Source organism: Natator depressus, chromosome 9 (assembly GCF_965152275.1).
Source record: "Natator depressus isolate rNatDep1 chromosome 9, rNatDep2.hap1, whole genome shotgun sequence".
NCBI classification, from domain to species: domain Eukaryota; kingdom Metazoa; phylum Chordata; order Testudines; family Cheloniidae; genus Natator; species Natator depressus.
In genome coordinates this window covers 13772820-13795427 of record NC_134242.1, presented here as the reverse complement: position 1 = coordinate 13795427, position 22608 = coordinate 13772820, and the positions used below count along the sequence as shown (strand labels likewise).

Genomic DNA, 22608 nt, shown 5'->3' with positions numbered 1-22608 from the left:
AGATTGGTATTATATGTAATAGTCCTGTAAAGTTGGTACCTGAAGGTGTTCATTACTTATTGGTTAACCGTATCGGTAGAGGAGGCTTTCTTCCAGGAAATCTGTGTTTGATTTTAGGGGATTATCTCTCTCCTTTACTTCTGCCAAATACATTAGTCTCCTGAATTTTTCACTGTGATGTATACACTATACTGTAGTGCTACTGCAGATTTTCTAATATAAAAGCCAAGTCAGTGGTAGGTCATTTAAACTCTCAAATATTCCTGCTCAGAACTTCAGAGACTCAGCTAGCTTGGTATTATTCTTAAACTGGTAGGCTGGAATGTATTTTCCAGCTTGTTGGTAGCAGGGATCAAACTTCATTCTTGTAAGAGCAGCACATTCTACAAAGTAACTTCTCAACATGGTAGCTGTGAGTGTGTTTTTAAAAAAAGTAATATTCATCCATTTATGGGCCTGTTAACTGCAATGTATTGACTGGTATGGAGAAAGTGAATAAAGAAGTGTTATTCACTCCTTCTCATAACAAAAGAACTAGGGGTCACCAAATGAAATTAATAGGCAGCAGGTTTAAAACAAACAAAAGGAAGTACTGTATTTCTTCACACAACACACAGTCAACCTATGAAACTCTTTGGCAGAGGATGTTGTGAAGGCCAAGACTATAACCAAGTTCAAAAAAGAACTGGATTATTGATGAATGGTCCATCAATGGCTATTAGCCAGGATGGGGAGGGATGATGTCCCTAGCCCCTATTTTCCAGAAGCTGGGAATGGGCGACAGGGGATGGATCACTTGATGATTACATGTTCTGTTCATTCCCTCTGGTGCACTTGGCATTGGCCACTGTCAGAAGACAGGTAAACTTCAGTGACTATACAGCCAAAGGTAATATTTTCAAGAAGATGAAAGTTAATTGAATAAAATATTTAAACATTCTACTCGACCTCCTGATGTTGCTAGTTTAGATTTTCACAGTGTGCTGTGTTTGTTGGTGATAGGTGCATCCTTGCTACCAGAGTAAGTAGATCTGAGAGTTGGGAACTGTTAGAGAGCTAATTAAGAACTTAATGCTTGCAAATGAGAAGTGTTTCCCATATGAACGGGATATAGGCAAGTAATTCAAACATTATTTAACTATTTGACGAAGGTGGAGCTGAATCTTTTCAGCTACCTTTTCATTTAAACAGAAATATTTCTTCGTAAATAGAAGTTTAGGAAATAACATTTGCTGTCCAATTTTTGTCATAGATACAAATTTTTTCATCAAGTACATTGTATCAGTTATAACAAAGTCTCTCTGGAAGTTCAGCCAGATCAATTGCTTTGTTAGCTGAATATCCTTTTGCCATTCACCAATAATAATAAATCTTGCCATTATAACTCTTTTGGAGGAACGTTTATTGATTGATTGATTGATCGATTGATTTATGAAATGTTAAAACATCTGTGGGCACTTCATAGTATTACGCTGACTTGGTCCAAAGTGATTTGATGAGAATAAATGTCTTACAGAATATTTATAAGGAAAAATCATATGATCTATAAAAATAATTCTACATTTATTTCCAAAGAATGCACAACAGGGCCACAGATACATGCCAGTAGTCCAGCGGAGGTTTCACAAGTTACATGTGATGTGGGGAGGTCCACTTGAGATGAAAAAAATGGCTACATTCATCTAACGACACACAAGGGAAAACCTCCATCTTTCATTCAGTTTGCTGACTTATCTCCCTATATAAGCAGCCCCTCTGTGCGCTGTTTTTATGATGCCCTGAGGTGCCTCGGGACTAGGTTTACTTTTCATTTTACTCTATCACATTCACCTGCTGTTTTTTCCATAATTGGGTTTCTCAAGAAAGTATTATGTTCTTGAGGGAAGCCTTTAAAAGATGAAGGTCTATGAAAAGCATATGTGCAGTATTTAGCAAAATAGTGCACCTTTATGTAGAAAGGGCTCATCTTCAGTCTTTTAATGTGCAGATCACGGGAATTGGCAGGAACACATTATGTATACCACACCATTTCTTTTTAGATTTCCTGGAGGCTAGATTTCTTGCTTATTCTTCCCTAGGACTCTTGTTAGCCGACTTATCGGTCTTCCTATCTTGTACTACTTCCTGCACTAATGTTTGTGTGGTGACATCTCTGCTTTGCGGGATTATGGATCTGTTGTGTCTGTAGGATTGTAAACACTCTGTGTTTATATATTTCAAATTGTTCATTCCTTCCCCTCCCAATTCATGTTACCTGTATAACAGTGGTATTGCTGTGTTAAAAAAAAAAGAAAAAGAAGGATTGAATTTAAATGTTGAAGGAAGGCAGCACTATATTAAGGCTAAGATTTTCAAAAATTGGAGAAGATGCTCTTCAATCCATATTTCGGCACCTAAATAAAGTGACCAGATTTTTAAAACTGTTGACCACCTCGCAGTTTCCATTGCTTAATGCTTTTGAAAATCAGGTCACTTTCTTTAGATACCTAAATATGGATTTAGAAGTATATCCTTTAGTCACCTGTTTTTAAAATCCTTGGATTAACCATTTCAAGTGCGAAGATACCAGACTCTTCAGGGTTTGCCTTGGTCCTAGGTTTTGTGAGCAGCAGCAGTCGGTGTCTTGAATGTGCCATAATCGGCTTCTGGATGTAAAAGAAAAAAAAATTCCCATAGTGCTCTGTACAAACCACAGATATTTGGAGTTCTATTGTTTGAGTTTACCAGCAGAGCACCCCATGCCCTATCTCTCCTTTGTGTCAAAAAAGCTTTGGTGCAATCAGTGGGAATTTCCTAGGGATAGTTTCAAAAATACAGGGTAGGTGCATCTTTTCTATTCTCACAAAGAAATAAGACCCAGCATGAATTTATTTCATGTCTCCTTGCAGAAAACTGTATTTTTCCTGAATTCCCTGTAATTATAGACCAGGGATCGGCAACCTGTGGCGCACAGCCCGTCAGGGAAATCTGCTGGTGGGCCAGGACAGTTTGTTTACCTGCAGTGTCCGCAGGTTCGGCCAATCACAGCTCCCACTGGTCATGGTTCGCTGCTTCTGGCCAATGGGGCTGCGGGAAGCGGCGTGGACCGAGGGAGTGGGGTTGGGGGGGGGCGGCACACAGAGCTCCTAACAAGGAGGGGAAGCTAGGAATGTGGGCCAGATGGCGCATCTGGCATGGGTGAGGGGTTCACACAGAGCAGGCGCACTACATGCGTCTGAAGAAGTGGGTATTCACCCACAAAAGCTTATGCTCCAATACGTCTGTTAGTCTATAAGGTGCCACAGGACTCTTTGCCAGGATTAAACATGTTTTGGTAGAGGCCACGAGGCCTCTTTCTTGTCTCCAGAGGATAACTTAAAGTAAGAGGTGTTAGGGATATACTCTGCAGCACTGCAAATTACTCCAGCATTGAAAGGGTTAATTATCTGAGTCTGTTACACATGAGGTAATTGCAACACCATATACATGATACATTTCAACTGGCTGTAAGTGCCTGGGAACAGGAAAAAATTGGTATATTGTAATTACTAAAATCCAAGCTTGCACCTGTCTAATTCCAGACACGATGTGCTTCTGTTTTCACTTTTATTCCTTCTTGGAAGTCAGTCTCTCTCTTAATAAATGTAAAATTCTTTAACAAAAGGCTTTAAATGGCTGTTTTATAATGCATCAGTTTACAACAGAGGTGGGAGTCTAAGCCTTTTGCAAACTTAATTCACCAGAGATTTGCTGAACCTCCTGCAAACCAAAACAGGTGAGGTTTGCACTGCTTTGCTAGTTAGCTTGAAGAGTGTTCATACAACCCTTTGTACTGGAGTGCGCTCATGCCTAACTGTCCCAGATGAACGTATTACCCCAGGGGTATGTTCTAGTCACAACCTTGTTCAACTAGACATCAATGACCTGCCACCAATCCAGTCCTGGAAGTTTATCTATTCAGATGACATCTGCTGTGGGCTACAGGCTCCAACTTTCTCTGAGCTGGAGAAGACCCTGAGTGACGACTCTGCAAAGCTGGCTGACTAGTGCAAGACATGACGCCTTCAACCTAGCACCTGCAAGGCAGTCTCTAGCACATTCCACCCCCACCATGCCAACGTTAAGAGGAAATTAAACATCATAATGAATGGCCAGAGGCTGAAGCACGAAGCATACCTAGTTTACTTAGGCATGACCCTCAACCGAACACTGATATACAAAAGCCATCTGAGCAAGATAGCAACAAACTGGCATGTTCTTCATCGGGAGTGGTTGCTCCAACCCTAAGGACCTCAGCCCTTGCCATCTCATACTCAATAGCAGAGTATGTACAACCAGTATGGAGCTGGTCAGCATACACCAAACTTGTTGATATTAAACTCAACAATGCGCATCATCACAGGAATTATCCAACCGTCTCATTTTCCACAGCTTCCAATTCTGAGCCTCATTGCTCCTCCTTACATCTGGAGGGAGATTGCAGCTGGCAAGTTGCTTGAGAAGGTACATGCCAACCCAAGCTTGCTCTTGTTCAACAGCCTTTTAAGCCCACCAGCTACACCTCTTTCAAGGCTGTCATGCCAGGACATGTCAGCGGAGTCCCTGTGGCAGGAAGACTGGTAATTAACATCAACCACCAGTCAGTTCCTTGTCACAGACTCTACTGCCCACCTGGCTGGATTCAACCTGCCACATCATCAGCAGGCCCTTGTTAACTGAATTCAGACTGGGCAAGGCCTCTATGCAGCCAACCAGCACCATTGGGGTCTTAGAGACACTCCAAGCTGCAGTGGTGGTGCAGATCAAACAATGATACACATTGTTGAGGAGTGACCGCTAACCAAATTCAGCAGCGGGCTCGGAGAGCTTCACTTGGCCACTAAGAATACTATTGCTTGCTGCAAATGCTAAATAAATAACTGCCCCCCAGATCAGTGACAGGGCCATAAAGGCTAAGGCACTTATCTGCAGGACACTCCCTGACTAATGTGAGAATTCTGAGGCTGGTCCTTCCACTTCAAGAAAAGTTTCCCACTGATGACTTGTAAGGTTCCCCACCCTGCTGTTTAGCTAGCAACTTTCTCTTTTAATCTATGCTGTCTCTGTGAATCACACATCCGAAAGAATGAATGTTCTTACTTCAAATGTGAGAGAAGAACAGTACACAAACTTGTTTAAACCTGGTATATAATTTACAGCTTATAAATGAAACTTTCAAGTAGAAGCAAGTTTTTTCTCAGTCAGTAGTTTTCAGTTATTGCTGACTGTTCCTGGACTTTTGATCCATATTTTAAAATAGAACCTTCATGCTTATTCATTTTAATACTGTGTCAGAAAAGTCTTATTTGAAACCCAATATAGACCATATTAAATGGATTACCACTGGCTGAGTGATAGATCTCAAAAGGTAGTTGTTAATGGGAACTCCGCAACAAGATGGGATTAGTAAAGTGCTGAAGGGATCAGTTCTCAGCCCAGTGCTGTTCAATATTTTTAGTAATAGTTTGGAGGAAAATTAACTGATTACTGATAACATTGGGGATGATACACAGGCTGGTGGATTGTAAATAGTAATGAGGACAGATCAGTTTTATGTAGAGCCCTCTGTATCGCTTTGTAAACTGGTCTGTTACACCAAATATTCCTAATATTTCTTAACTCTTGGTTAATTTCAAGAGATGGATGACTTTATTTGAGGGGGAGGTAAGGAGAAGGGAAATCCATATTTTAACTAGTGATGTGTCCTAACCAAAATGCTGAATCCTCTTTGGGTGGATGTCTGCCTCTGGATCCAAACTTGGCAGCTGTCTTCCTATGGCTATAATCCCAGATCTGAACACTGTTGATCTTCTTGAAACTTTGGGTCTAATTTTGGAGTTGAACTTGTTGATTCAGACATGTCTGTAAACCTAATAAAAATTCTTCATCTCAAGTTAAAGGGACCATTAACTTAAAAAGCACTTCATCTGGAAATTTTGTACCTACTGTTATAAGTAGACCAGGGTGGATAATGGATTTTTCACCAAAAAATTTTCAAAATTTTCAAAAATGTGCAAAGTTTTCCTTGTCCAGCTGTAGTTATAAGTAAAGCCTAAGAATAGTATAATTGAAAGGGATTTGATAACATCATAAACTTGTTTCTGTTTCCAGTTTCCTTTGTGCTTTTGACAGCACTTTGTGTACACTTTCACTTCTCCCCTCATTTGTTCCCCCCGTTTGTGTTTCTCCCCTGTCTTTTCCCACAGAAATGCGAGAAAAACATGTGATTGTCAAACTGTCACTGGGTGCACCATTCACTGGTCACACTGGGGATTATCTCTAGAGGCTGACACCCTGGTCCATGGTTTGAATGCCCTCACTCCGAGTCTCTCTCCTTCTCTGGTCTGCAGCTCCTCTAGCTCCAGAATCTGCAACATCCTGTTTGTGACTAAGCCCTCCATATGGTCATACAGTGTTCCCCCCGTTTTGGGGTAGCAAAGTCCCTTCTACCTAGAAGTCCTAGGCAGTCTTCCCTCTCACTGCCCCATGGTGCTACTCCCTCAGTGGCTGATAGCAGAACCCAGGCCCACGCTCTACTCCAGGTTCCAGTCCCGGAACCCTCGGCTTAGCAATTCTGGGCTTTACTTTCTCAGAACTCCTTCCCTGGATTGCTTCCTACCACACGTGGTTGCCCTTCTCACTCTGGGTCTACCAGATCCAAAACTCTCCTCCCTCTTCATAGGGAGTGACTGCTGCCTGCCTTCCTGCAGCCTTTCCCATCAGTCCCTTTACTGCTCACCTCTCCTGGACTTTTTCAAGCCCCTCCTGTTCCTGCAAAGCTGAACCTGCTTCCAGTTAGTTCCCTGCTCCCTGGCTGTTGCTCCAGGTGCAGCCTGTGGAGTTATTTGACCTACCTGGTCACCTTAGCCCCTGTCAGTCCTGTGTTGGGTGGACACCCCATCACACAAACCATAGATCAGGTATAGTCCCTGAAACTATTTTAAGTGATTTAAAAAACAGATGTGGGGGGAGAGGGGAAACTTCCACAAACTACATTTGAAGTTGACCTTGTCCTTTTAAAATGTGTGGAAGTTTATTTTTATTATTTGTATTATTGTAGTGCCTACAAGCCCCAGTCATGGTCCAGGACCCTATTGTGCTAGGCACTGTACAAACACAGAATAAAAAAAAGGGCAGTCCATGCCTCAGGGAGCTTACAATGTAAATTTAAGACAAAAGAGAGATGGTGCAGACCGATAGATGGGGAAATACAAGGAATTGATGAGACAATATTGGTCAGCGTGATAGGTAGTGGTTTCAGCATGCCAGCAACTACATATCAAATTGAGAAAGTAATCTTTAAAATGGGAGGTAGTGAATACCAATGTATCTAACTGGGAGTGATACTTATAGATAATTGCACCATGCACGTGCTCAGGAGCTAAGTGGGGAAAAAGAGCAGGGCTACAGTTATTATCAAACTACAGAACGGAACATTACTACAGTATTTAGAGGTTTCAGAGTAACAGCCGTGTTAGTCTGTATTCGCAAAAAGAAAAGGAGGACTTGTGGCACCTTAGAGACTAACCAGTTTATTTGAGCATAAGCTTTCGTGAGCTTCATCCGATGAAGTGAGCTGTAGCTCACGAAAGCTTATGCTCAAATAAATTGGTTAGTCGCTAAGGTGCCACAAGTACTCCTTTTCTTTTTACAGTATTTAGCTAATCATAGGGCTAAATTTTAATGCAATTTTGAAGTAAATTAATTTCAGGTTAATACGTAGATGGGGGAGACATAATCTATGCAAATATATGTAAATGGATGATTATAGTGAATTAGGAGGTAATATTGCTGAGTGGACTGCTTAGATTTTCATTAAATTAAAAAGACTGAAGACCCGATTTACCAAGAAACATCTCTTTTACTCAGTTTCAATTTTTCTAGGTTGTTAAGCTGGTCCAAGATGATCAACTTCTCATTAATCATAATAATTAGAGGTAGATTTACTGATCATTAGTGCAATTTTCAATCATGCTAATAGTTGTGCAATCTACTATTCATTAATATAAATGAAGTAAATTAAAACCATGACATTATAAAGGAGGCGGAAGCTGCAGGAACTTTCCTTGATCCTCTCAAAATCCCGTTAATTCAATTGTGATAGTGTTTCTCAGTAGCATTTTTTTTCACTTTCTCCATTTTCCAGCAAACCCACATCACAGGTATACACACTCTGGCCCTGGGTGTCCAGCTGTCAGATTCCGAGCACACGTCCTACCAGAAGACCTCACAGCTTATTGTGCTTGAGGAAAGTTGTTGGAATCTCAGAAAGCATCATTTTGATTAGAAGATCTTCCTAAATGCAAAAGAGTGGCTGTTATGAAGGAGACCACATTGCCCTTATGTTACTTCATATTTTTAGAACCCCCAACAGGGGCAACTTAACTATTTTACTCCAGGCGGTGTCAGGAATAAATCAATAGGAACACAGCACTTCCATTCATGCAAGTAAGTGTGCTCGATCCTAAATGGCAGTTTATTAGATTTAAGCACACAAACATAAGCAATAGTTTTAGAACATCCCAGATATTTACCTAACATCTGGAACGGTATTGAGTAATTAACAGCAGGTTTGCAGTAGCCAGTTGCTCACCCACCAGGGAAAAACGTCTCTCAAGATGTCTTCAGAGGACTGCTCCAAAGTACACTCTATTAGCTAATCTTTCATAACTAACTTCTACAAAATACATAGGTCATCACTTTTCTAACTTTCAATAAATTTGTAATGTCAGCAGCGTCTAGACTCAAGATTTCCAACTGCCAAGATTTTTAGACTCAATTATTTACTTGTCTGTCCCCTCCTCCCATTCTGACTAACAGAAATTGCCTGCTAGATATGACCTTGCTTCTAAAAGCCTGTCTCCAAATTAACCCTTAACTATGCAGTGTTCTATTTCATTAATTCTGGGTGGCTGGATGCACATAAGATGGTTGTAATTAGCTTGATCACATTTTGGGGTATACACAGCCCTCAAATCCAGGGCAACAGTTAAATCCATACTCCAAGTTATAAATTGTCATGTGACAAAAATATCATTAAGAGAAAGTGGATGTGTGACGCATGTTCATCAGCCACTGTGGGTCTCCCACAGCAGCAGGCTGTAAAATAAGATCTACCTTCCATTGGAAGCTCCTCAGGAGAGATGGCATAGGCTCTGCCTCCCTTGTTTTGGGTAAGAAACAGCCTGATCTTTACTCAGTGCTGTAAATTCTTTCTGAGTGTGTCTTTACATGTAACCGTTGTGTACTTTTTGGACTGTAACTGAAGCTAACCTATTTAGTGCCAGCAATTATTCAGCAGTGCTAGATCCAGAACATTTTGCTTTGATTTTCTGTGACTTTTCTTCCTCCTCAACACCCTGCTAGCTTTACAATCATTTATTACCTGTTTGATGTACCATACAGTAGGCAAGGGTTTGGGTTTTTTTTTTAGTTTTAGTATATTGGTATGATTGCAATTACTGGCTAGATTGGTGGGTTCAGAAATCAAACTGCAGTCTTGCAAGTTCAGTAGGTTATCAAAGCTCATCCAGTACTTATTCAGAAACCCTGCCAGGCTATTATGTAATCAATTGCAAACACCAATCAATGAAGCAAATAGAGTCTTGCAGTAAGTGGGCACAACCCAATGACAGTTTGTTTTAATGAGCAGGGTGCCTGTCTCTAACAAACAGAAACAACCCTGCACCTTCCACTCTCCCCCAGCCCTCCTGAAAAATCATGGAACTAATGAGTCTTATGCATAGAAATAACAATTCATCACTTGCACTGCTTCTGGGATGCCCCCACTCACTTTTTCTTTTTTGGCTGTAAAGTATCCATCACACTTTTGTTATTGTGCAAAGACACAACACTAAGTATCCTTTAAAGCCACAGAGGGTGGGAGTTTTGATCAGATCTGATGTACTTGAAGCAGTTTGACACTAAATAGCTCTTATATATGGTTCAATCCCTCACTGTGCTGGGAACACTGGCTGTGATCCAGCAAAGCGCTTAATCATGTACTAAACCTTAAGCATGCAAGTGGTTAGGTTTAAGTCAATGGGCCACTTGCATGCATGCATGCATGCATATATATGTACTTCACTGGATGAAGATCAGAATGCTCAGCACAATGCAGGATGGATCTCATACACAATACAGAGATGCCTGGTTTAAAACACACACATACTTGGTACTGTTTCAGTCATCAGGTGCCAGACATGCACAGATTAATCAGGCCACAATTGACCTATCTCTATTTGTTTTAATGAACATATGCCAAGTGCAGGGTACATTTTTATTAGTATCTCTGCTGAAGGTTCCTTCTTTACATTATGGTTGAGATGCTTAAACAGAGTGGAAAGAACTACATTGTACTTACTTGGCACTAAGTATATGAAGGGCTTATTTTTCAGGACCATACACTTTTATACAAGTTTGAAAACAGACTATTTCCCAGTTAAAATTAAAATCTAGTTGTAAAATTCTGTATTTTTAACCCAGAGACATAAAGAAATCCTTCATGATATTAACATTTACATGGAGAAGAATGATTTATATCAGACTACAGCTGTTAACTTGTACAATATCCAAATGAATATATAAAGCCTAATTTATGTTGTGATTTGCTTTTATAACACTTTTGCCCAGGACTGTTTGTATCACATTTTATGGTAAATGTTGCTTTTGTATAGTTTCTCTAATCTACACTTGCCTCTATTTAAAAAGATATTTCTTAGCCCCTTGGCTATCATAGGGAAATAGCTGTGATTTAAGATGTCAAGTTTGCCATTAACATCAAGTGGCTGCATAACAACAATTAATCATTTTTTTTTAATGAATGTGCTCTGACTAAGATCACACTGTTATTGGATGTGGATAGATGGATAGAAATTTGAGAAAGTGACATAGGTAACAGGATGGGCTTCAGGGATAGCTTAACAAAGCTATCGCCTTCACCTCTTCCTTGCATTGGAAGTGGAAATGGGTAAGCCCTAACAGAAATATTTGGAGTTGTTCAAAGTGGGTTGTAAAATGACATGCAGCATTCTTTTCTGAAAGTACGTGCAAATGAATGTTCCTTGCTGCAGCCATAATCTTTAATGGTATCCATACAGAAGTGAGGGTGCACACTCAATGCCTAATGTACATATGTGAATCAAGAATTTGAGCATGTGCATGTGTGTGCATGCTATTTACTGACTTCATTGGGTGTGGGCACGTAAATAGTACCTCTTTTGCACACCACTGTTGCAAATTTGGTCCTGCATGTGTCAGCTATTGTCAAGGTTCCTCCCCCACTCTGAACTCTAGGGTACAGATGTGGGGACCTGCATGAAAAACCTCCTAAGCTTATCTTTACCAGCTTAGGTCAAAACTTCCCCGAGGTACAAAATATTCCACCCTTTTGTCCTTGGATTGGCCGCTACCACCACCAAACCAATACTTGTTACTGGGGAAGAGCTGTTTGGACACGTCTTTCCCCCCAAAATACTTCCCAAAACCTTGCACCCCACTTCCTGGACAAGGTTTGGTAAAAAGCCTCACCAATTTGCCTAGGTGACTACAGACCCAGACCCTTGGATCTTAAGAACAATGAACAATCCTCCCAACACTTGCACCCCCCCCCTTTCCTGGGAAATGTTGGATAAAAAGCCTCACCAATTTGCATAGGTGACCACAGACCCAAACCCTTGGATCTGAGAACAATGAAAAAGCATTCAGTTTTCTTACAAAAAGACTTTTAATAGAAATAGAAGTAAATAGAAATAAAAAAAAATCCCCCCTGTAAAGTCAGGATGGTAGATACCTTACAGGGTAATTAGATTCAAAACATAGAGAACCCCTCTAGGCAAAAACCTTAAGTTACAAAAAAGATACACAGACAGAAATAGTTATTCTATTCAGCACAATTCTTTTCTCAGCCATTTAAAGAAATCATAATCTAACACGTATCTAGCTAGATTACTTACTAAAAGTTCTAAGGCTTCATTCCTGGTCTATCCCCGGCAAAGACAGAATATAGATAGACACACATACCCTTTGTTTCTCTCCCTCCTCCCAGCTTTTGAAAGTATCTTGTCTCCTCATTGGTCATTTTGGTCAGGTGCCAGCGAGGTTACCTTTAACTTCTTAACCCTTTACAGGTGAGAGGAGATTTCCTCTGGCCAGGAGGGATTTTAAAGGGGTTTACCCTTCCCTTTATATCTAACACGGCTGTTACTCTGAAACCTTTATATTTATGACAGCTATATAAACATTTTTAATGTTCTACATTTAACAAGTAAAAGCAAAACCAAGTATACACTTTTTATCTTTCTATCACTTAAAAGCCAGTTGTGCTCTAAAAAGTTGATGATATCAGAGTGACTTCACCACACGCTAAGTGGTAGGAGCCATTGTCTGGCTTGTTGGAAAAGGTGGCCCCTAAAAAGGCAAGAGAGCCGGAGTGTGACTTACTGTGGCTGCTTCATACCAGGTCAGCATGGGGTCACTAATCCATCTGCTCCCCACATGACCAGAAGGGCGATGGTGACTGTTTATGTTCATGCCCATGCAGGAAAAGCCCATTTTCACCTGGACCAGGTGGAGCAGCACTCATCCTCCCACCCATGGAAGTAGTTAAATGCCAGGTTTTGTCATGAGCCACTGTGGGCATTATGCTAGTTGCTCCTTTCTCAGGGGGTTGGGAAGGAATATTTTCCCTCACCACTGGATTGGCCAAGGCAAAGTGTGTGGGAGGGTTCGCCTTCCTCAAAATGGGTTGGGGGCTTGGTTTGGGCAAAAATGAAATGCGGGTTAGGCTATGATGGTGCAACTCATTATGGGGCCGATGTGCAGTGCAGGTATCCTGTAGGGAAGGAATACAGTGATCAGATAACGTGGATTGGTAAAGGATTTAACTGATGTATTCTTTAAAGGAGCAGAAGTGGTGGATTGGGGCTCCTATGAGTATACGGAAGGGACTCAACCCCCCCCCCCCTTTATAGCCCCCCTTAACACTCATTTGAGGGGTAGGGGATGTCTCAGCAGCAGGTTGGCTGCAGACCAGGGTGGGTAAAGGGGAAGGGCAGAGAGTGGTTCCCCTTGGGTGTATTTAAATGATTATGGAATTACCAGCACTGTACAGTGTTATCTCCTAGTATTGCCAGGCATTTGGAAATAAAGTGTCTTCTGTCCTCCTTCCAGCATAGCAAGACAGTGACTCTGAAGTGAATCTTATCTTCTTCTCAGCGAGAACTTCCATATCAAATTTGTGCTGTTCAACAATACCAGACAAGATTTTTCTAATTTGGAATCTCAGCCTGAAATCTGAAAATCATGCTGTTGGCAATGTTCTCCTGGATAAAAGGCATGGGGTTCTGTTGCAATGAATTCAAAACTTTTAGGTAATGTGCTAGAAACAGGCAGGCAACTTGCAATCTCTCTGGCTTCCTAATTCCCACGGATGACTAACATGGACAGCAATGCTTGCCTGTCCTAAATTCTGTAGTCATGGAGTGATTTACTCACGGGGCTGCAGTGATCTGGTTTCAGATCTCTTTGTGACCTATCATGGTTCTGCAGTAAGAGCTTCTCCAGTTTTCTCTTTCTTGCAACATTGGCTCTGCAGTGCTGATAGAAATAACAGCTTCTTGTTGCACAGTATAGATAAACTGAACAGATTAGCCAAGATGCAAGAGTAACACGAATATGGAGAAAGGAGGACCTATTTGGATAGACACTTTAGGTCAAATTTACCCATGTGGAGAGCCAGAAAAAAGTCTGTTCACCACTTTAAGTCCCACTTAACCCACTCAAAATAGAGCTTAAGTAGTGTATAGTCCTTGCCTTGGCCCTCTACACTGGGGTGAATTCCACCCTTTCTGACCAAAATTGCTGTCATTCAATTGTTTTTAAAGGAGCATGTTTCTTCTAGGAATTAAGTTCACTTCTTCTGCAGAGGATCCCAAGGATAGAAGAAAATTCCCTCTTGGTGGAATCAGATTTATTATTAACCCAACAAGTGCAGTATAATACTCCCCCCAAATGAAGCAGGGTTTATATCTGCTTTTCCAAATATTTTTCACCATAATCAGTGTTTTAGGGTGACAGTTTACATCTTATCCTCCTCAGAGAATAAAACTTTTTTTTAAAATGTCAGTCTGAGCATTCATTGCCACTAAGATTCCGTTTTATTTGAAACACCTAGATGTGTTAACTGGGTTGCTCAATTATAATAATAAATATTTGCCTTGTGGTAGTGCCTAGGGGGGTCCAGTCATGCATAAGTGCCCCATTTATAGTCCAGTGTTTAAGATATTAGCTTAGAATTTGGGAGACCCAGGTTCAATTCCTTGCTTTGCCATGTACTTCTTGTATGATCCTGGGCAAATCACTTAGCCCTCTCTGTGCCTCAGTTTCCTAGCTGTAAAATGGGTATTATAATAGTTCCCTACCTCATAGGAGCGTTGTGAGGATCAAAACCTTAGACTGGGAAGTGCTACGAGATCTACTGCTGAAAAGTGCTAAATAAGAGCTAGGCATCATTATTGTGCTAGGCGCTGAACAAACACATAACAAACATACGGTCCCTGCTTGATGAGATTACAATACCAAAATAAGAGAAGAGTTGATGATAGTTTGACATTAAAACCTAAAGAGAAAAATAGCTATTTTGATCATCACCAACCATACTCAACTCCAGTATTAAACTTATTCACCAACAAGCAAAACATCAAGACAATAAAACATTGCAAATAAATCATTTGAGGCTGAATACTGGAATACTTTCGTGCAAGAACCCTGCAAGCTTTGCCCCCCCAGTCTTTAGTGAGTATTTAATAAAGAAATGACATAATGAAGGATTCAAAATTCAACTGTAGCAATGTACATAGTTCTAGTGATTAGCGAGAAACACAAATGCCTATTTGAAGGGTGCAGTGGGGTTTATACCAAACTACTGCTTTAGTGTTCAAGCCTGTGTTAGTGACCTTGTTTAACAGGATATATGAAGTTGAAGGCTTTTGAGTAGTAAAAATTACTCCTGTCAATTCTTCCTTCTATATGGCACTTGATATATCATTCACAACTTTTAATTATATTGTCATGGTTGAGGGACTCAAGCAAAAGCCAGGCTGATAGTCACTGATTCTCTCATTAAGTAAAATATCTCAATTACTGATGTGGGTGAGGAGGGAAGAAAACCGCAGGATTTGTACAAAATTCCATTCAAATGTATTGTTTCATACAAAGGAACAAGGTTAGCTCCCTTTCACGATACAGTCACACATCCGCAGATAAGAGATATTCATAAGGCATTTGCTAGCTGGGAACTCGGACTGCTCGTATCGGACATATAAAGGCCTTCTCTACTGTCGTCCAGTTAAAAAGAGAAAGAAGTGCATCTCCTTTGTATAAATCCTGAAGAGTAAAGTTTTGGGTGTTTTCCTGGTGTCAAAGACAAATGGACTCTTTTAAAACTGACTCCACTCCAAAAGGATATAAATCAGCGGCAGAATATTAGATTCTTACATTTTGTGTGGAACACTGAACAAAGAAATACATTTATAATTAGGGCCATCATTTGTTACTTGGACAGCTGGTTCAGTGCCCACATCCAGAACAAGTTGTGCCAGCAGTGGAGCAAGAGTTTCTTGTTTCTATCCCTACAGCAATGAGAGAGTGTGGGTAGCTGGCCATCCTCCAGAAGATTTTTACTGTATTGGAGGAGCATGCTGTCCATCAGAGATGTTAGATGGGAGCCTGGAGAGCCTTAAAACACAGCCTGGTGCCTACTGATGTCAATAGACTCCTGTCAAGGTTCCTCCCCCACTCTGAACGCTAGGGTACAGATGTGGGGACCTGCATGAAAACCTCCTAAGCTTATCTTTACCAGCTTAGGTCAAAACTTCCCCAAGGTACAAAATATTCCACCCTTTGTCCTTGGATTGGCCGCTACCACCACCAAACAAATACTGGTTAGTGGGGAAGAGCTGTTTGGAAACGTCTTTCCCCCCAAATACTTCCCAAAACCTTGCACCCCACTTCCTGGACAAGGTTTGGTAAAAAGCCTCACCAATTTGCCTAGGTGACTACAGACCCAGACCCTTGGATCTTAAGAACAATGAACAATCCTCCCAACACTTGCCCCCCCCTTTCCTGGGAAATGTTGGATAAAAAGCCTCACCAATTTGCATAGGTGACCACAGACCCAAACCCTTGGATCTGAGAACAATGAAAAAGCATTCAGTTTTCTTACAAGAAGACTTTTAATAGAAATAGGAGTAAATAGAAGTAAAGAAATCCCCTCTGTAAAATCAGAATGGTAGGTACCTTACAGGGTAATTAGATTCAAAACATATAGAATCCCTCTAGGCAAAACCTTAAGTTACAAAAAAGATACACAGACAGAAATAGTTATTCTATTCAGCACAATTCTTTTCTCAGTCATTTAAAGAAATCATAATCTAACACATACCTAGCTAGATTACTTACTAAACGTTCTAAGACTCCATTCCTGGTCTATCCCCGACAAAAGCAGCATAAAGACAGACAGAGACCCTTTGTTTCTCTCCCTCCTCCCAGCTTTTGAAAGTATCTTGTCTCCTCATTGGTCATTTTGGTCAGGTGCCAGCGAGGTTACCTTTAGCTTCTTAACCCTTTACAGGTGAGAGGAGTTTTCCTCTGGCCAGGAGGGATTTTAAAGGGGTTTACCCTTCCCTTTATATTTATGACACATTAACTTCAGTGGACATTGGGTTGGTGGTCCCAGTGGTAAAGTAGGCATAAAGAGGTTAACTGGGATTCTCAAGTATTATGGGTTGGAGCAGGGCCAGATTAACACAGGGATCTTAGGGGCTGCAGCCAAGGGCCTTTGATTTTTAAGGGTCCCCAAAATATGTCAGTTACTGCACTGTTCTTCAATGGTTGGCTGTGGGCCAGATCTGTCCACAAGGGATTTGGCCCCCTGGAGTCAGCTGTTTCCTCATGGCTCCTGGGAAGCTGCAACCCATCAGAGCTGCTCAGGAAACAGCAGACCTGTCTATTTCTCCCTTCAGGAGCCTAGCCTGCTGTCACAGGAGGGGTGGGGGAAGGAGTGGAGGAGCTGCCCCTGCTCACAGGAAGGGAGGAGGGAGCAGAAAAAGCCCTGCAGCTCAAGGAGGCTCTCTTTACTCTTTCTCCCCCCACCCCACTGTAACACCCATCCTGTGAAGGGCATGGAGGGTGAAGAACCCCTGTACCTCCTCCTCCCAGGGAAGACCCTACTGCAGCCCTCCCCCCCTCCACAACAGCCTGGGAGAGGGGGTTAAAGAACCACATTAGGAGCAGAGATGAGGCTGGGCAGATGTGGGGGCTAGAGAAATGGGGGGTTAGGGGGAAGAACTTATGGGGACTGGAAGGGTGAAATTGATCGGGCAGATGCACTTGGTGTATGTTCCCTTTTTTATCAGCAGGCCATGTCTTTAATTCAGAAATTTTTCATTTACATTTAGACATATTGGAGCTAGACTGTGTTCATACACTTCAACTTAACAGTAGTACACTTTTAAGCAGGCACTTAATCAGATACTTATGCAACATAAAGCGATAAGTAATTCTTTAACTTGATTGAGTACTGCAAAGTATTTTTATGGGGGGAAAAAGATGGCTCAAGCGAATATCAAAATTTCAGGCAATAAAAAAAGGGAAATAAGATGTCCAATCATTTCTCGTGAGTTTAGCTTCGAATTTCACTTTCATAGTTTTAGTGCAATTAATATTAATATGCTGGTTTAATAGCATTACAGTGTATTTGTATAACTGCAGAATTTCATTGGAATGTTGCCTATTGGCATACTTAACCTTTTATTATGAGATTAATAAATACAATCTTGAAAGGCGGAGACCTCTGGCTGGTAACAGTCTCACAAAGTGCAAACACTGGAAGAGTCCTCTGGCCCTAGAGCGTACCCTTTGGTCCACCAAGATGAACAATTTTTCAAGGTAGAGTAGTTGGGACTGAGTACTTAATACATGTGATGATAATAAATGAAATGCTTATAATGGGCAAAAAGACTATTTAAAATACCAGATGCATTCATCTTATCTAAAATATAGCTTGTTGATACATGCCACTGTCATGATTTATTGTAGGCCCTTCATATCCGTTTCCCTCAGTTGGCTGACCAGTACATGGGTTTTCTTTTAAACTATATATTTTCACTAGGGCTGTGATTTCAGTACAAAGGTTGATGGGCCTGTTGCATGGTGTCCTGGAGGTCAACGAATGAGGTCAGCGGCGGGGAAGACAACCTTATGTGGTACACATAGTGAATTTCAGGATACCAGGGTAGAGATACAAATATGCAGGGGGCAATGATGGAGCCAAATGTTGTGTTTGTTGCTCTCCAGTTGTGTGAAGTGGGGTGTATTTCTTGACAAGTTTGCCATCCCTCAAGCACCTGATGCACTGTACAAGTGATTCTTCAGATGTCTGAGGAAGTGCATTTGCCTATTGGATTTGTGAACACTGGGCTACATACTTGTTGGTACAGTGCCTGCACATGTAAAAATGGCCATCTGCAAAAATTTGGGGTAGACTTTGGGGACTCTAACAGTGATGACTTGCAAACCATTATGGGGCTGCTGTGGGAGCTTGGGTGAGTGCAAGTATAGTAGAAGGTGGAGCTGCTTTGAGCTCTCTTCCTTCTGTTTACATACACTGGTGTAAGGTAAATCTGATCCCGCACTTTAGTTATCTGCAATGTGAGTACCAAACTTGACTCATGCATGCAGACTAGTGGGTCCTGAGCAAAAGCCTTGTAACAATTTTTTCCACACAGAATAAAACTGTCTATGGCATACAGGAATTCTGCCCACCTGCCTGCAGGGTTTATACAAAATGGCCAGTGGTTTAAAAAATTAAAACCCCAACTCTGTAGATTAGTACCTTTAAGAATGGCCACAATGCTCAATTATCCTTACATCAGAAAGATGAGCATAAGAATGTACTTCTCATTGCAAATTACCAGTATACAAATGGTACTTCAAATACTGATAAACATTTACAATGTATACCAGCATGAATTGTGAGTGTTGCCATAAATCTTGGGAAGAGATATCTCCATATATTAAAATACACGATAAATCATCTTTAGAAGCGATGCTTGAGGAAAAGCCGGAGATTTTGAAAGGAGTAGTGTCCATTGGTCTGTGCATGTGCTCTTTGCTTGCCTCATGATTTCATATAAGGTGATAAAGGGCAGGGTGGACTGACCACATCTCCTGTTCTTTCTCACTGCCCCATGGTCCAGGTTGGAATTATCAGTGTCCTCTTGCGTGTGACACACTTTAAAATATTCAGTCGTATATAGTTAGTTTTTACAGTTTTTATCATTTATATTGTAGTTTTTAGTAGTTTGTTAGTTTTAGGAATAAGATTGGGGGTCTTTTTCTTGGGAATTTGGTTCCCTGTGATCCCTTCTCCCCGCCCCCTCCACAGTTGGTACTGGACTATGCCGAAAACCCCAGGCTTTAAGATCTGTACCTCCTGCCCAAGTTCCTTCTCAGTCAGCGACAAACATCCATTCTGCATCTACTGCTTGGAGAAGCCCACATTTCAGAGGTGGACTCTTTACTACAAAGAGGGGCAATATAGGAGGTCCCTCTGGACTATCAAGGGACAGGGTTCTGTTCAACCTACTTCCTGATACCCAAAAGGAAGGGTGGGTGGAAACCAATCCTGGATCTCCACTATTTCAATTGCTATATCCGCAAATCCAAGTTTTGTGAGGTCAACTTAACAGCCATTATCCTGTCATTGGAAGAAGGCATGTGGTTTATGGCTCTCAATATGCAGGACACTTATTTTCACATAGACATACATCTGGCTCACAGATAGACCCTGAGGTTCGTGGTAGGCCCTCAGCATTTTCAACACAGGGTCCTGCCATTCAGACTCACCACAGCTCCCAGGGTCTTCACCAAAGTTTTCTCCAATGTGGCAGCCTACCTCAGGCGTTAGGGGGTCCTAGCAGCGTGATCCACAGATGAAGCCTGGATGTCAATCTCCATGTTGCTCAGAATCCTTTCTTCCCTTAGAGTCAGCATCATTGTTGAAAAATCAACTTTGGATCCCATACAGTCTCTATACTTCATAGGAGCCTCTATCAATTTAGTCACAGCACAAGCTTACCTACCAAGGGACAGATTGCAGACTCTGAAAAAACTCATAGCCACAGTAGTCAACGGTCCATCTGTCCCAGCCAGGACTTGCCTATCTCTCTTGGACCACAGGACCTCATGAACATACGTCACCACCTTCACTCGTCTCCACCATTGCTGCCTCCAGATATGGCTCCAGAGAGTTTACTCACTCACGTGCCATCCCATGGACCTTTTGCTGAGAGTTCCCCACGAGAACTCTTCTCCCTCCAGTGGTGGATGGACCCATGACAGGTCTGTGTGGGGGTTCCCTTTCTCCCCTCATCCCCAGACAGGAGAGTCATCACCGACGCTTCCCTTGTAGGATGGGGAGCACGCATGGGTCGTCACATGACACAGGGAACATGGACCCCTCAGGAATCCAGGATGCACATCAACATTCTGGAACTCCAGGCTGTACAGAAGGCATGCCAAGCATTTCTCCCATCCCATCTCTACTCCCATCATGTTCTTATTATTGTTATTGAACAACAACACCATTGTTTACTACCTCAGCAAACAGGGGGACACAAAGTCAATTGCGCTATATGTGAAGTTGGTCAATCTATGGAATTGGTGTATTGTCCACAAGATTCTGTTGTCTGAAGCCCATCTTCTGGGGACTCAGAACGTGATTGAAGACTCCCTTAGCAGAAGACTCATCACTGATCACAAATGGAAACTTCATGACACTGTAGTGAATGATATCTTCAATAAATGGGGGACACTGACCAGGTACCTCTTCACCTCCCCTGCCAACAACAAATGCAGCACATACTGCTCCAGAGGGGTTTATAGTCCCTACTGTTAGGGCAATGCTCTCATACTGTTCTGATTGGACCAGATAAACTATGCCTTCCCCACTCTGCGACTCCTGATACAAGTACCATACAAGATCAAGTGGGAGAGAGCAACGGTCATCCTGATTGCCCCATCCCAGACAGTTCTGGTTCCCCAGTCTTCTCCGTATGTCAGCCTGTCCCCCACTTCTCATCCCCACTTTTTCCAAGCTACTAATGCAATACAATGACAGGATCAGACATCCCGATCTGCAGACACGTCACCTCATAGTGTGGTATTTGGATGGGCATCTTCTCTAGAATGAGCATGGTCATCAGAAGTGCAAAACATCCTCTTGAGCATCAGGAACGAATTCACCGGGCACTCCTACCAGGCCAAGTGGAAGTGCGTCTCCTCCTGGGCCTAACAGAAAGGACTTTCACCAGAAGAGATGGAGATTCCCCTTCTTTTAGATGACCTCCTGCCCTTGAATGCATTGGGTCTCGCCCTCAATTCTTTCAAGGTCCGCCTGGCAACTGTTAGCACCTTCCCCCCATCTCCTCCCCCCCCGTCCTCCCATGGAAGGGCTCTCTGTATCTATACAACTGTTGACTGCTAGTTTTTGGAAAGGCCTCATCAGAACCTTCCCACCCATACAACCTGTCTTTCCCCAGTGGGATCTCAACCTAGTTCTAATTACACTAATGAAGTACCCTTTTGAGCCACTGGCTTTGTGTTCTATGCCCCACCTTTCCATGAAAGTCACCATTGTTGTGCTTACACTTTGGCAAGAAGGGTAGATGAACTTGGGGCCATGATGGGGACCCTCCATTCACCACTTTCCATAAGGATAAAGTCTCCCTGCGCCTACATCCCAAGTTTCTCCCAAAGGTCATATCCCAGTTTCACCTCAACCAACCCTTCCACTTACCTGCTTTCTTCCTGAAGCCCTACACCTCAGAAGAGGAATGATGATTTCACTCCCTCAGTGTCTGCCGGGCCTTGGCCTTCTACCTACAGAAGTTGAGACTGATCAGGAAATCCCCTAGATGGTTTATTGCAATAGCTGAGAGGGTTAAGGGAATCTTCAAGTGGATTTCAGAGTGCATTACACTGTGCTATCTGTTGTCGGGACTGCCTCCATCCCCTGGTGTGAGGGCCCATTCCAGGCATCAACCAGTGCCACCCTCCACAATGTGCCACTTCAGGACATATGGAGAATGGCCATGTGGAGTTCAGTACATACCTTCGCTATGCATTATGACTTGGTGCAGGACTCTGCGATGGATGCCTCATTCGGTGCGGCTGTCCTCCACTAACCCATTCCATCCTTATCCTCACACTCTCCTCTGACTTAGTCACCCTCAGTGGAATACAATAGGGACCATCACTCAAAGAAGAAGAGGAAGTTACTTACCAGTAACTGGAGGTTCTTCGAGATGTGTGGTCCCTATCTGTAGTCCACTTCTTGCCATCCTTCCCCTCTGCTGTGGATCTCTTGTATTTGTGGTGGAGAAGGAACAGGAGATGGGTCAGTCTGTCCTGTCCTTTATCATCTTGGATGAAACCATGAGGCAAGCCAAGGACACATGCGCGGACCAACATCCACTACTACTTTCAAAATCTCTGGTTCCCTCAGTGGAATACAGATAGGGACCACGCATC

At 42.2% G+C, this 22608-nt stretch overlaps 1 protein-coding gene and 1 long non-coding RNA gene across 2 annotated transcripts in view; one reads left to right on the top strand and one right to left on the bottom strand.

The window, feature by feature from the left end:
* The window catches only part of NAALADL2 (N-acetylated alpha-linked acidic dipeptidase like 2), an 891836-nt gene that overhangs the window by 281767 nt on the left and 587461 nt on the right, over nt 1–22608 (top strand). The window lies entirely within an intron of this gene.
* On the bottom strand, nt 1990–8652 carry LOC141993373 (uncharacterized). The gene is made up of 3 exons (XR_012640831.1): nt 8553–8652; nt 8191–8314; nt 1990–2645 (listed from the first exon to the last, which is right to left on the bottom strand). It is a non-coding gene; the product is annotated as an uncharacterized LOC141993373 (long non-coding RNA).